The following is a 15,611-nucleotide window of genomic DNA, read 5'->3' as shown; positions in this document are numbered from 1 at the left end:
CGATTTGCGTTTCTAAACCGTGCTTATACGTTCCTAAGCATGTTGGATCAACTGCTGTGGGGCAAGTCGCGTTTCCCTCGTCATCCCTGGCTTTGGCCGAGGTGATCGAGTTTACGTTTTGACTGCTGTTGTAAACATCTTGGTATGACTATGGGAGGGACACTTCATTTTGATCGAAAACTTAGAACATTCTTCATTAGATATAATCAAGCGTTGGGGTGCCCACAACGGTCTTGGACACCTCCGCCGCTATACGAAGTATTTTCTAAGATTGTCGGTGTTCCAGTGGCTCATTAGAGGCACTCCCTCCATGTCTGTCAGCCGGTATGTTCCCGACCTCATTTCTTCAACTACTTTGTAGGGTCCTTCCTAGTTGGCCGTCATTTTGCCATGGATGTTTCCTTTGTTGGTGGCGGCTGACTTTCTTAGGACTAGATCTCCTACTCTTAAGTCTCTTTTGTGGACCCTACGGTTGTATGCTCTTCTCATTCGGTTTTGATAAACGGCTAAGTTGAGCCGTGCCGTGTCTCGACTTTCTTCGACCAGGTCTAGGGAGGCTTTCAGGCCTTCCTCATTTTCGACTGGGTTAAAGGTTTGCGTTCTGAACGTCGGCACCGATGCTTCAATTGGTAGGACGGCTTCAGACCCATAGACAAGGTGGAATGGACTGTATCCCGTTGCTTCTTTCTCCGTGGTTCTAAGGGACCACATGACGCCGGGTAGTTCATCAGCCCACCTTCCCTTTAGATCTTCAACCTTCTTTTTTAGCCCGTTTAGGATTGTTTTTTAGTCGCGCCTCCTTTGCCCGTTGCTCTGAGGGTGGCAGACGGAGGAGTATGCAAACTTGATACCGAGTTCTTCTAGCCAGTTCATCACTGTGTCACTCCAAAACTCTCAGCCGTGGTCAAATACCATGACTTGGGGTAACCCAAAATGAGTTATGACGTTCTCCCAGATTACCTTTCTCACGGCCGCCGTGGTCTTGGCAGGTACCGCGACAGCTTCGACCCATTTGATGAAGTAGTCAACGGCGACGATGAGGTACTTTCTTCCCCCGGAGGCCGTCGGAAATGGCCCTAATAAATGCATCCCCCACTGGGCAAAAGGAAGGGGACTAAGCAGCGGTTGCAGGTCTCGGGAAGGAGCATGTATCACCGGAGCATGCATCTGACAATTTTTACACTTCTTGGTCTTAGCTCTGGAATCCTCAAGCATGGTAGGCCAGAAGTAGCCGGCTCGAAGAGCTTTGTGGGCTAGTGTTCTTGCCCCCATGTGATGTCCACAGATGCCTTCGTGAATTTCTGTCAGTATGAGCTCTGCGTCGGCTGGGCCGACACATTTCAAAAGTGGTCTTATCACGGACCTTATGTATAGTTCTCCTTCGAACACCGAGTACCTTGCGGCGATCCTTCTTATCTTCTGGGAGAGACTGCGGTCCTCCGGTAACTCATTTGTAAGTTTGAATTTCATTATCAGAGTCATCCACGTCGTCTCGGCTTCGATGTCGCCCACCATGCCGACGGTTTCAGTGATGCTTTTAGCATTCCTGATATCTACCAGCACGGTTCGACTGACATTCTTGATGCTTGAACTGGCAAGTTTTGAGAGAGCGTCGGCTCGGTTGTTCTCAGACCTGGGAATGCATTGGATTTGGAAATATTTCAATTTAGCGGTGTCAGCTTTTACCCTTTCCAGGTATCTTACCATCCCGTCATCTCGAGCTTCATACTCTCCTCTGATTTGGTTAGTAACCAATAGTGAGTCTGTCTTCAACACAATGTGCTCTGCTCCGGCAGCTCTAGCTAGCTCGACTCCAGTTATCATCGCCTCGTATTCGGATTCGTTGTTTGAGGCCGAGAAGGTAAACTTCAAGGCATACTCAAATTCGTCCCCGTTTGGGCTGATGATAAGGATGCCGGCTCCTGAGCTGTTCGCCGTGGAGGACCCGTCGGTGTATACTTCCCAAACTCTGGGGTTTGGTTCTTCTTGATATGTGTACTCGGCCAGGAAGTCTGCAAGTGCCTGCCCCTTTATCGAGGGCCTCGACTTGTATTGAATGCCGAAGCCGGATAGCTCTACAGCCCATTTGATGAGTCTGCCGGATTGTTCAAATTTTTCCAATGCTTTCTCCAAGGGTTGGTCGGTTAAGACCATCACGGGATGTGCGTCGAAGTAAGTTTTCAGTTTCCTTGCGGCAACGACGACAGCAAAGGCTGCTTTTTCAATCAGTGGGTAATTTCTCTCGGCGGGTAGCAGTGTATGGCTGACAAAGTAGATTGGGTGTTGCTGCTTGTCTTCTTCTCTGATGTATAGATATAACGTCTCCCCCAGCATCGGCCTGGACAGGGTCGGGAGAGTTTGAAGATGAGCTTTCAGTTGCTTGAAAGTTGTGCTCTGTTCCTCCCCCCAGCTGAAGTCTTTATTCCCCTTCAACACTTTGAAGAATGGGGTGGTCTTGTCGGCTGACCGAGAGATGAAACGGGCGAGAGCCGCCATCCTCCCGGTCAACATCATAACCTCTTTTCGATTCCTCGGCTCCGGTAGGTCCAGTATTGCTTGGACTTTTTCCGGATTGGCATCAATTCCCCGGCACCGACAAGCACGCCGAGGAACTTACCTGCCCGGACACCGAAGTTGCATTTCATTGGGTTAAGTTTCATCTTGTATTTCCTTAGTGAACAAAATGTTTCGCTCAAGTCGGCCAAGTGCTCGCTGTCAGACTTGCTTTTTACAATAGCATCGTCGATGTAAGCCTCGATGTTTCGCCCTTTTTGATCTTGAAACACTTTGTCCACCAGCCTAGTGTAAGTTGCGCCAGCGTTTTTCAAACCGAACGGCATCATTTTATACATGTATGTGCCGTGTATGGTGATGAATGCGCACTTAGGCATGTCTTCTTCGGCCATGAATACCTGATGGTACCCTGAAAAGGCGTCGAGCAGGCTCAGCATAGTGTAGCCTGCCGTTGCGTCTATTAAGCTATCTATTCGAGGTAAGGGATAACAATCTTTAGGGCATGCTTTATTAAGATTTGTAAAATCAACACACATCCTCCACCCCCCTGATGACTTCTTCACCATTACAACGTTTGCTAGCCACTCAGGGTAAGTACAAGGCATGATAAAGCCCGCCTCTAATAGTTTGTCTACCTCGGCCTTGATGGCCTCATCTTTCTCGGTCGAGGAGTTCCTCATCTTCGCTTGTGGGCGGCGTTGGAGAGTACGTTCAGCTTGTGAACGATCACCTCTCGACTCACGCCTGGCATCTCGGCGGCTGAGTACGCGAAGACGTCTTTGTTCTTTCTCAGCAGGTCCAAGAGGCCGGCTCTGAACTTTGGCTCCAGGCCGACACCGACAGTTACGCTGCGTCCTGGGTCAATTTCTATTTGTTCGGTCTCGGCCCCCTCGACCATGCTGACGTTGTTGGTGCTCATCGGATCACCCTCCTGTCGTAAGGATGGGCTCTTCCCCTTCTCTGATTTCTTCGCCACTTTGAGGGATTGCATGTTACACCCTCTGGCAGATATTTGGATATTGACAATTTCGTCCCTCTCGTCGTTTGAGACGAGCTTTTGTGCCTCCCCCCGGTCCGAGACATACATCAATGTTAGGGCCCGGATGGACATTACAACATCGGCCTCGCTCAAAGTAACCCGGCCTATTAGAACATTGTAGGCAGACGTACCATCAATGACCACGAACTCGGACCAAACATTCTTGGCCGCATCGTCTTGGCCGAACATCACCGGCAACCTGATTGACCCCAGGGGTACCAGGCCGGCCCCAGAGAAGTTGTACAGTGGGTTGGTGAAGGGACTCAGGTCCTCAATCTTCAGACCGAGGTTGAGGAAGCATTCCCTGAACATGATGTTTGTGTAGGCGCCTTGTATCAATTAGGCACCTCTTAACCAAGTGGTTGGATATGTCCAGGTGGACTACCAGCGGGTCGCTGTGAGGGGCTACGACTCCTTCGTAGTCTTTCTTTCCGATGGTTATATCGGGGACGGTGGAAGCGGGGATTGCTATGGTGGGCACAAAGTTGATGGCTTGGTAAAGCTCATTTAGGTGCCGTTTGTGCCCATTAGCCGATCCTCCGTTCTCGTTTCCTCCGGTAACCACCTGGATCACTCCCATCCTCTGGAATACTGATTTCCTATTCGCCCCGTCGGAGCTCAATTCCGGGGCCCCAGCTACGTACTTGCTGAGGGCTCCCTTCCGGATCGCTCCTCGATGGCGTTCTTCGGATCGACGATCGTCGGTCTTATGGCCGGGCTGGCCGTGGTAATCGCAAAATTGGTTTGCGTCGCCCTCCGCCCTCGTCTTGGGGGGTCTTGCCCACTTCTGCCCTTCATTCTTGCTCAGGGCATAGACCTCGGCCGGTGATTTGACCAGGGGGGTGAGACCGTGATACCTCTTCTGGGTGTATGGTCCCGAACTCCCCCCGGCGCCCGCCGAGCTCATTTCTGTTAGATTTTTCAGGCCGTGACCGATCACTGTCACGGCGACCTTCGTCAGTGTTCTCCCGGCGGCTCCTCCTTTCTTGGTGCCCAGCTTCACTGTGGCCTACTCAGGTCTTGTGGTAATCCTTCACCTTTACGGCTTGGTCCGCCATCCTTCTGGCGGAGTCCAGGTTGAGGACCTCGCACTTGATCAGCTCATTTTTGAGGTCTCCTTTCAGGAGGCCTTTCATCAGTGCGAAGGCCTCCAGTTCGGTGTTCAGCTCACGGATCTGCTGAGCTTTTGCGTTGAACCTCTTCACATAGCTTCGTAGAGACTCGTCCTCCCCTTGTCGGATAGTGAGGAGATCCGACGTCTCCACGGCCCTTCTCCTGTTGCAGGCGTACTGGGCTATGAAGTTATCCCTTAGGTCGGCGTAGCAGTATACCGAACCATTAGGCAGCCCCTTGTACCAACTCTGGGCCATCCCATGCAGGGTTATTGGGAAGACTCGGCACCATACCTCGTCAGGCTGCTCCCATACCGACATGTAAGACTCGAAAGCCTCGGCGTGGTCAGGTTGGGTCACTATCCCCTTTGTATGATAGGGACGGCAGCTTCAGTTTGGTCGGCACGGAGACTCCGAGGACGTAGGCACTGAGGGGCTGTCTGACCACGTGCCGAATGACACGTGGCGATCGGCTCCTCGCATTCCTAGTCCGGCTTCTCTCTCCGTGGCGGGAAGGGCTTCTTGTTGTCCGACTTTGGAGAGTCAGGCTTCTTTCTGCACTTCTCCGGTGGTGGCCTCGTTGGCGCCGCGGCGACGCTGTCCTCCCGCGAGGTGGGGAAAGACTTTGGTCTGCCACTGACACCACGGGCACCGCCGGCGTCTTCGCATGTCCAGCTCCTTGTATTGCTCCGGTCAAGTTGATCAGAGTCACTTTATGGGCCCTGGTCACCTGCGGGTGTGCTGCCGTCACCGTCGTTGCGGCGGGGGTGATCGGCGTATTACCCATCAGGTTCAGGAATAGTTTCAGTTTGGCTGCATCGACCACATGTCCCATGACAAGTGACTTGGCAGCGTGACGCGGTGTTTACGGTAGTATGGGCATCCCATACGCCGGTTGGATGATTTCGGTAGGTGGGGGGGCCCGATTTTAATTAGGGACTGTGTCATCTTGGTAGAATTCAGTTTCTACACTCACAAATTCTGGCTGTTTTGACATTCTCTTAGCTTGTTGGGTGGGTTTTGTTTTGTGTTTTTTTTTTGTAAGGGATTTGACTAGCTTTTAGTATTGTATCCCCACAGACGGCGCCAATTGTTCCGGGTGTGATTACGGAGCAGATTTGTTACCACGTAAGCTTGTAGAATGGTGACTTTGCTCGACTCTTCCTTTCGGCCTCTCCTGAAATAATGAACAAACTGAGGGCTCGGCTTGGCACCGAGCGAACTCACTCCGACGCTCAAGTCAGTAAACTTAAAAGGGATTAAGTTGTGTGTTACTTGGCACAAAGTATATTGTAGAGAGATAAGGGAGTTTATACCAGATTAGTGTGTTTAACTGATTATTTTCGGATCCTTTCCTCAATGAGGTTTGAGGAGTATTTATAGACTTTCACCTTTTATCACGTAGTGGCCAAGTGGCCAAGTGGCAGAGCAGGTGGAAAGACTGTTCTACCCTCGGCCGAGGGACCCATGGCAGGCCGGCGGGCCCTGTTGACTCCATGCCGAGGGGTCTTGGATGTGAGTACGCGGATGTGTATCCCGGCTGGCTAGTTGCCTGGCCGAGACCCAAGTGACAGGCCGACAGGTTGCGTCGGTTAGGCTGTCTAAGACGTTGACTTGCTGTGGATATCTTTGACCTTGCTCAATATGTTGACTCGGTCAGCGGGTGCAGAATATGCCCCATCAAAAAGTAATGATTATTAAATAATATAGTATTATAAAGGACATGAAAAATTAGAAAAAACGTTACATTGTTCTTTAATATCTTCAACTAAAAAAATTTAACCTATTTTATTTACAAGTAAACTCTTAAATATCATTTATATATAGTTGTTTAAAAATACAAAAGGTGAAATTCTTATAGATATGTTTGACACATAACACATGTAAGACACAATCAAAACATTTGAATAAGTTGAGTTTGAACTCTATATGTTTGATACATAAATATCACGCGTTATACATGTGGGAAATAAGTCTGTATACTTCCCTTAAACTAGAAGGATTATAACGATTTAATGCAGATGATCAATGGTCATAAAATAAAATACATAAACAAAAGTAAAGGATTCAGAAATAACCTTTGGTCCTAGCAAATATGGCCTAAGAACAATATCAAAATTGATATTCGCCTATTAGTTGCACCCAAGACGATCTGAGATATGCCCTTTGATTATGCTAGAAATCAATCTAAAATTTTCTGTAAAATTTTATTGATGACCGAAATAATGAATAAAAATTTCCTTATTTTTGGTCTTTCCAAAAATATATAAAGTGTGTTAAATTGTCATCTAGTGAGGATCAAACCCATGACCTCTTGGTATGTGTACCCTCATTATTACCACTATGACACATTCAACTTGTTGATATTAAATACAACTGATTATATTTAACTACGAATTAACAGATTAATTCGTCCAAACTAACCTTATATATATTTAATTTAAATATAACTTATTATATTTAATTTACGAATTGACAGTTAATTCGTCTCAACTTAATATTATTTAATTTTCATTAAATAATTATTTCATCAACACATTGACTAACTTTTTAGTCATTTTGGGCATCAATGTGATTATATTTCTATAACCACATTTCTCAAATACGTCCTATAGGTGTGACCTTTAGGGACCAGTTGATCACCGCCATCTGTATGATAATAACATCAAACTTTCTAGCAAGCCAACCGTTATTAGGTAAACGTTGATCAACTGATTAAATATACGAAATATACCCTTGTGAACCTGTAAGAGATTTACAAATGTTATCACACTAATTTGTGGAGGACACCAGCTCCAACAAACTCCCACTTTTCCTCACAAGTGTATGTGCGATAACCGATTCTCATATCCTATAAATGTTCTCCCACTCAATGTAAAACAATTTGCAAATCCGAATTCACAAAGGTCGTATTACAAGCGATCAGTATCAAGAGTGGTTTTCCCGACTAGAGAGTAACTTAACTGATAAACGAATCAACATTCGAGCATGGCCATGCATTTCAGTTACAACTCCTCGAATGGCCCTGAGAAATAACTATACCTGATAAAGGTTGGATATTTTCCTCAACTCAAATCTTGCAGATTATAAGCACAGTATGAAATGACCCAGAAAAAATCTACTTAGCCCAGTTACGGTAGACCGTGAGAAAGAAACCAAAGTCACCCAAAAACTGCCTTAATCTCAAGAGACAGTTGATAGTCAAAAGAATCGACTCTAGGTACACAATGGATGTCCTATCCACGACCTGGCACCGAATGTTATAAAACATTTAGGACTCCATTACGTTGTCACAAAAAGTTGTCCTACGAGGCATCGTCATAATCTCGTATCTGTGATCGATTAGTCAACCGTTTAACTTATGGCTCATTAAACCCGCCATCAATCGACTGCACAATATAATAGCCGGAGTTATCAGCTCACATTGGCGATTACGGACCAAAGCAAATATAATGTAATTCAGTTCATTTTGTGGCGTTCAATGTTGTCAGTACAATCCACATGAAAAACAAAATATTATATATATAAAACGATGAAGTTATAAATAATATATGAAAAAGATAATGTATCAAATCCATAATCAAGTACTACAACTTAGGAACATGTTTAATTCCCATGGAATTAACATGCCCTACATGCTTATCATAATTCAACGGTTTGGTGAGAGGATCTGCGATGTTATCATCCGTCGCAATCTTGTCAATCACTATCTCTTCTTGCTCCACGTAATCACGGATCAGGTGAGCCTTCCGAAGTACATGTCTAGATTTGTTGCTAGACTTTGGCTCCTTAGCCTGGAAGATGGCACCTCTATTGTCACAATAGATGGTGATCGGGTTATTCGAATTAGGAACTACCGAAAGCCTTGTAAGAATTGACGCATCCATATCGCTTCCTTTGCTGCCTCCGAAGCGGCATAGTACTCGGATTCAGTAGTAGAATCTGCTACAACACTCTGTTTGGAACTCTTCCAGCTGACCGCAGCACCATTAAGAGTGAAGACGAACCCGGACTGAGATTTTGAATCATCTCGATCCGTTTGGAAGCTAGCATCTGCAGAATGCTTGGGTTGCGCATAGCTTAGTATCGCCTCCATAAGTCAATACCCAATCCTTAGTCCTCCGTAGGTACTTGAGGATATTTTTGACTGCCTATCCAGCGTGTTTCACCGGAGTCTTTTGGTACCGACTCATCATACTCAATGCATATGCCACGTCTGGACGTGTGCATATCATGGCATACATGATCGATCCTATTGCAGAAGCATAAGGAACACGATTCATGCGCTCAATACCTTCAGGCGTCGTGGGTGATTGAGACTTGCTCAACTGCATCCCAGTCGTCATAGGAAGGTTCCCCTTCTTGGAGTTGGTCATGCTGAACCTCTCAAGAACCTTATCTAGATAAGACTCCTGACTAAGTGATAACGTCCGTAGTGATCTATCTCTGTAGATACGGATTCCCAAAATGCGCTGTGCCTCACCCAGATCTTTCATCTGGAATGGTTCTTCAACCATTCTTTAACCGAAGAAAGGAGAGGAATGTCATTCCCAATCAAGAGTATATCATCGACATACAATATCAAGAATACAATCTTGCTCCCACTCGACTTGATAAATAAGCATGGTTCTTCGACCGATCGAGTGAAACCATACTCTTTTATCACTTGGTCGAAACGATGATTCCAACTCCGAGAAGCTTGCTTAAGTCCATAAATGGAACGCTTAATCTTGCATACTTTCTTAGGATGTTTAGGATCTATGAAACCTTCGGGTTGCAACATGTACAACTCTTCCTCCAAATAACCGTTTAAGAAGGCGGTTTTCACATCCATTTGCCAAATCTCATAATCATGAAATGCGGCAATCACTAAGATTATCCAAATGGAACGTAGCATGACTACAGGTGCAAAAATCTCATCATAATGCAATCCTTGCACTTGAGTAAAACCTTTTGCCACAAGTCGTGCCTTATAGATATCTGGTTGCGCTTCTACAGAACGCTTTATTTTGTAAAGTCATTTGCACTGTAGAGGTTTTACCTTATTAGGTAAATCAACTAGATCCCATACGTTATTCTCATACATGGAGTCCATCTCGGATTGCATGGCTTCGAGCCATAGCTTTGAGTCGGAACAGGCCATAGCACCTTTATAGGTTGCGGGTTCATTACTTTCTAGAAGTAAAACATCATTCTCCTCGACCATACCAATGTATCTGTCCGGAGGATGAGAGTCTCTACCCGACCTCCTAGGTTCCTCAAGAATATTAACCGTATCATCGTTTGAGGTCTGACTTCCTCCATCTGTTCTCTTGTTGTTGGTTGGAATCTCCGACAGCTCGAAGGTTCTATTACTCGACTTGTTCTCGAGAAATTCTTTCTCTAAGAACGTCGCACTAGCCGCAACAAATACTCGATGTTCGGTAGTCGAATAGAAGTAATGACCAAATGTTCCTTTTGGATAACCTATAAAGTATGTCTTGACCGATCGCGGGCCGAGCTTATCCTCGTGTCTCCACTTGACATAAGCCTCGCAGCCCCAAACCCGAATAAAGGACAAGTTAGGTACCGTTCCCTTCCACATTTCATATGGAGTCTTGTCACGACTTTAGACGGACTTGGTTAAGTATTAGAGCGGTGACAAAAGAGCATAACCCCATAATGAATCGGGCACTACGGTGTGACTCATCATGGATCGAACCATATCAAGTAAGGTTCGATTTCTCCGTTCGGACACACCATTTAATTGAGGTGTTCTAGGTGGAGTTAAGCGTAGAGCGATTCCACGAGTCTTTCGGTGTTGATCAAACTCATTTGAAAGATATTCGCCACCCCGATCCGAACGGAGTGCTTTAATCTTTCTACCCAGTTGGTTCTACACCTATTCGGTATTCCTTGAATTTCTCAAAGGACTCACTTTTATGCTTCATTAAGTAGACATATCCGTATCTACTCAAATCGTCCGTGAAAGTGATAAAATATCTATAGCCATCTCTAGCGGTAATTGACATAGGTCCACATACGTCCGTATGTATGAGTCCTAATAGGTCACTAGCGCGCATTCCAACACCTTTGAAGGAAATTCGAGTCATCTTGCCAATGAGACATGATTCACACGTGCCATATGCGGAAAATCCGAATGAGGGAATAGTCCCATTATCGACGAGTTTCTTTGCGCGTTTCTCATTTATGTGTCCCATTCGACAATGCCATAGATAGGTTTGATCTTTGTCACCAACCTTTAATTTCTTATTATTCATGTGTAATACTTCCGTGGTTTGATCTAAGATATAAATTCCATTCATGGAAATCGCATTGCCATAAATCATTTCATTAAAAGAGAAAATACAACTATTATCCTTTATTGAAAATGTAAAACCGTCTTTAGCAAGTACGGAAACAGAAATAATGTTCTTAGATAAACTGGGTACATAGTAATGTGATTATTTAAAGATAACTCAAAACCACTAGGGAGTTGGATTACATATGTTCCTTCGAGGCGACTACTCGTGCTCCATTCCCGACTCGCAGTCCACATCACCTTTTCGAGAGGTATGATGTTCTTTAGGCCCCGCAAATGATTACACAGATGAGAACCACAACCAGTATCTAGTACCCAAGTTCCGAAACTTGCATGGTTAATCTCAATCATATGAATATAAGATGACATACCAACAGGAACGACGCGGCCTGCCTTGAAGTCCTCACGGTAGACGGGACAGTTCCTCCTCCAATATCCAGTCTTGTGACAATGGTGGCATTCTATGTCACCGCCCTTGCTCTTTGTCTTGCCCTGTGAGCCACTAGTCTCACCAGGCGCACTCTTACCGTTTCCTGGCTTCTTAAACTTTGGCTTACCTACATCTAGGTCGCCATGAGCCTTGCCCTTACCTTTACCTTTGTTGTAAATCATGAGAACATCCTGCTTCATGCTCCCACTCAATTTCATATCCTTCTCGGTCTGTACGAGAAGGGAGTGTAGCTCATGAGGACTCTTTTTCAAGTCATTCATGTAGTAGTTCACCTTGAAGAGGGCAAAACCATCGTGAAGAGAATGAAGCATTCGGTCAATGACAATGCTCTCACTGATTTTACAATTCAGTGCCTCCAGCTTCTCGACATTCTCAATCATGTGAAGAATGTGTGGGCTAACCGGTTGGCCCTTCTGGAGTTTCGCATCAAAGAAGCGACAGGTATGCTCATATGTGATGATTCTCGGTGCCTTTGAGAACTCATTAGTGAGCGTGGTGAAAATCTTGTTTGCACCTTGGGCAATGAAGCGTCTCTGCAAATTGGTTTCCATTACAAAGATGAGTACGTTCTTTATCGCACCCGCTTCCATAACGAAATCACTATAAGCGAGTGACTCGTTGACTCCTGCATTTGGGCCTGGGTTGACCGGTATTGGTTCATTAAATACCCGAGCTTACCGTCGTGCATAGCAAACATTCCGTAGTGCCGCCTCCCGATCCGCAAAATTGGACCCATCATTCTTGATCGAGTGGTCCGGTTCATTTGGTCCATGAACATTTTAAGCCAGGACGAACGATCTAGTGTGGCACTAGGCATTGGGATTGCGTTATTTCCACCATTTGTTGTGTAAAGATTATTTATAATAAGCGTGTTCTACACTGCGAAAGAAGAATAAAATAATAAGCATGCATCGTTTTTATTTTAAGTCTAATGAACTAATGTCATAACGCGAAGACTCAAAAACATTTATACAATTGACCTCCCTCAAGAATTATATAAATGACCCCAAGACTCAATTCTCTGTAAATTGATTAGCTAACCTGTTAGCTAATTCTACCGTTAGAATTCCTGGTCGATAAATTTCTGTAAATTCTATCTTTAGTCCATCATAATCACGAGAAACTCTTCGGACTATGATGTTGAGGTAAACTAAGTCAGCACAACTACTTACCCAACGTAGAAGGGGTCATATTAGGCCTACCGACGAAGAAGGGACTCATAGATGTTTGCCCTTATAAAGACTAATCTCAATTTCCGATTTTTAGAGGAAGATCCCATCACTATTTTTAATTCATTTTAAGTGAACTATAATCTAGCATGCGAGAATGAGTTAACTAAAGTGATGGCTTATAGACTGTGACATCTGCATGTCCATGAAAACTAACAAACAACTATATGAGTCAATTTTCATGCATTTTAGTAGTAGGTGGTTTGGTTTTAGGCGGAATATGATGCAATTACTAGCATGTGAGTGAAAAGCAATAAAATGAAAAACGTAAAAAAAAACAGTAAAAGTCCTAGTGTGGCCCATCCTATCAAAATGAACAATAAATACAAGTTTGGAATCCATCCTTGGACCCAAGAAGCTTGTCTTGATGTTCCATCTTGATCCATGTAGCGGGAGTGAGCTTGAATTTTCATCTTTAGTCTTCTTTGAAATTACAATAATTAAAATTACATAATTGACCTATTAATTACATTCTAATTTCAAAACCCAAAACTAAAATAAAGGAGATTCGAGATCTCATAATTACATAAAAATTATATTTCCTTCATTACGAAAACATAATTGACTAAGGCCACACTAAGTATTACAAATTACAACCGATTGCAAAATTAAATACGTAAATAAAATTCATTCATTCGATCCATTCAACATAATTAAAAGCATCAACTAAAATAAATTAAACATACATAATACAATAAATTAATTATGTGATTAATTTATCCAAACCACCTATTTAAATTAAATTAAGTGACAATTCCGCAATTTAATCACATTAATTCATACATAATCCATATTAAACTTGTAATATGAATTCTATCCGTCAAAATTTTAAACTGCTTTAAAATAACTCGGTATCATTAAATTGTGAACCGATTCACAATAACTAATTGGCCAAAATAATCCAATGCTTTAAATATGTCTCGGCCAAAAAAAAAACAAAATTTTTTTTTTAATTGTCACGGCTGAAATAAAAAACAACCCCTTTCCTATTTTAATTTGGTAAATAGGAAAAAAAACAAGGAAAAACTTTCCATAAAATTTTTTCTCCATCTTTTTCGGCAAAAGGCAATAAAAAAAAACTTTCCTAATTTTTTTTCTTTTCTTTTTCTCGGTTTACCAAAACCCAAAAATTAACAATTTTTTTTTTCCGGTAAACCCTAAAAACGACCTCTCTTTTTTTTCTTTCCTTTTGCGGCAAAATGCCCTAAAACTAGATTTGATGACTAAATTGTTTACCTTTGCTATTAGAACATGATTAGCATATGAAATAATGAACATGATCAATTTATATGCCAAAAACTATATAGCAAAAACAATCTTTTTATCATAAACATGATGATTCCATTCAATTTTAACTTAATCTGCATTAAATTAAAACAACCAATTCTTCATATGATAATTTTAACTGATTATAAACTATAATATGAAAAATAGAATGGGAAAATATCATCAAACTAGAAAGAAAAAAAACGGCACACACAAAAAAATTCCGAATCATAAAATTCGAAACCCTAATTTTTCGAAAAACAGGTTAAAGTTTACATACAATTTATATGAAAATCATCAAGATTAAAAATGTAGCCTAGAGCTCTGATACCACTTGTGGGAAATAAGTCTGTATACTTTCCTTAAACTAGAAGGATTATAACGATTTAATGCAGATGATCAATGGTCATAAAATAAAATACATAAACAAAAGTAAAGGATTCAGAAATAACCTTTGGTCCTAGCAAATATGGCCTAAGAACAATATCAAAATTGATATTCGCCTATTAGTTGCACCCAAGACGATCTGAGATATGCCCTTTGATTATGCTAGAAATCAATCTAAAATTTTCTGTAAAATTTTATTGTCTTTGTGTTCTTGTGATGAGAAAGAGGAGGCAAGGTCAAGAAAAAGCATTAGGGTAGAAATAATTCTCCCCTTTTCTCTTATATAGACCGAATTACCAATTCAATTAGGAAATATATTATTCTCCTAATTTTCGGCCAATAATGACCGAAATAATGAATAAAAATTTCCTTATTTTTGGTCTTTCCAAAAATATATAAAGTGTGTTAAATTGTCATCTAGTGAGGATCGAACCCATGACCTCTTGGCATGTGCACCCTCACTATTACCACTATGACACATTCAACTTATTGATATTAAATACTGTAGGGTAATATCCGTATAAAACCCTTTCTTTATAGGATTATAACGCAAATTTAATACGTGATTTATAGTCATAAACGAAAAACACAATGAAACGATAAAGATTAAGTAATAACCTCCGGTCCTAGTGCAATTCGGCAATGAGAGATCAAAGTAGATCTCCTCCTAATTGTTGCACCCAAGATCGTCTGAGAAATGCCCTTGTGCTAGAATGAATCCTCTAATTGCCTTGCAATATTGAGAGGATTATTTTGTGAGTTTTGCTTAGATGAGAGATCTAGGTTTCAGAGAGAAATGATCTCCAAAACCCTAGTTTTTCTACAAATGAAATGCTTAGGTTAACAAAAGAGAGAGAGCCTCTCTTTTGTTCTTATGATTCGGCCAAACCGAGTCCAAGGGGAGGAAATGGGCTTTCATTTCCTCTTCATCTTAACTCGTAGTCCGACATGTAATTCGCTAAGTGTATATGACGCGGTTTCATTATAAACTGTCATCGGTTATCGGTAATTAAAGCATCAACTAATAATACGGGTTAGTTGAATTATTAATACATGTCCGACAAAGACAATATTGTATAATTATATTCAATATACATTTAATTAAATATAAAACGCTTATATTCAATTTACGAATTAACTGCTTAATTCACCTTAGCCATTATTATTTAATCCGTATTAAATAAAATATCTCAACATCACATTTTGACTAATTATTAGTCAAATAACTCAGACTAACTGGTTAGTCAAATTTGGCATCTACATGACTGTATTTTCATACCGTCACATCTCTCAAACGTATCCTATAGGTGTG

The sequence above is a fragment of the Silene latifolia genome, chromosome Y (assembly GCF_048544455.1).
Source record: "Silene latifolia isolate original U9 population chromosome Y, ASM4854445v1, whole genome shotgun sequence".
Taxonomy (NCBI): Eukaryota; Viridiplantae; Streptophyta; class Magnoliopsida; order Caryophyllales; family Caryophyllaceae; genus Silene; species Silene latifolia.
This window is presented reverse-complemented; position numbering follows the sequence as displayed.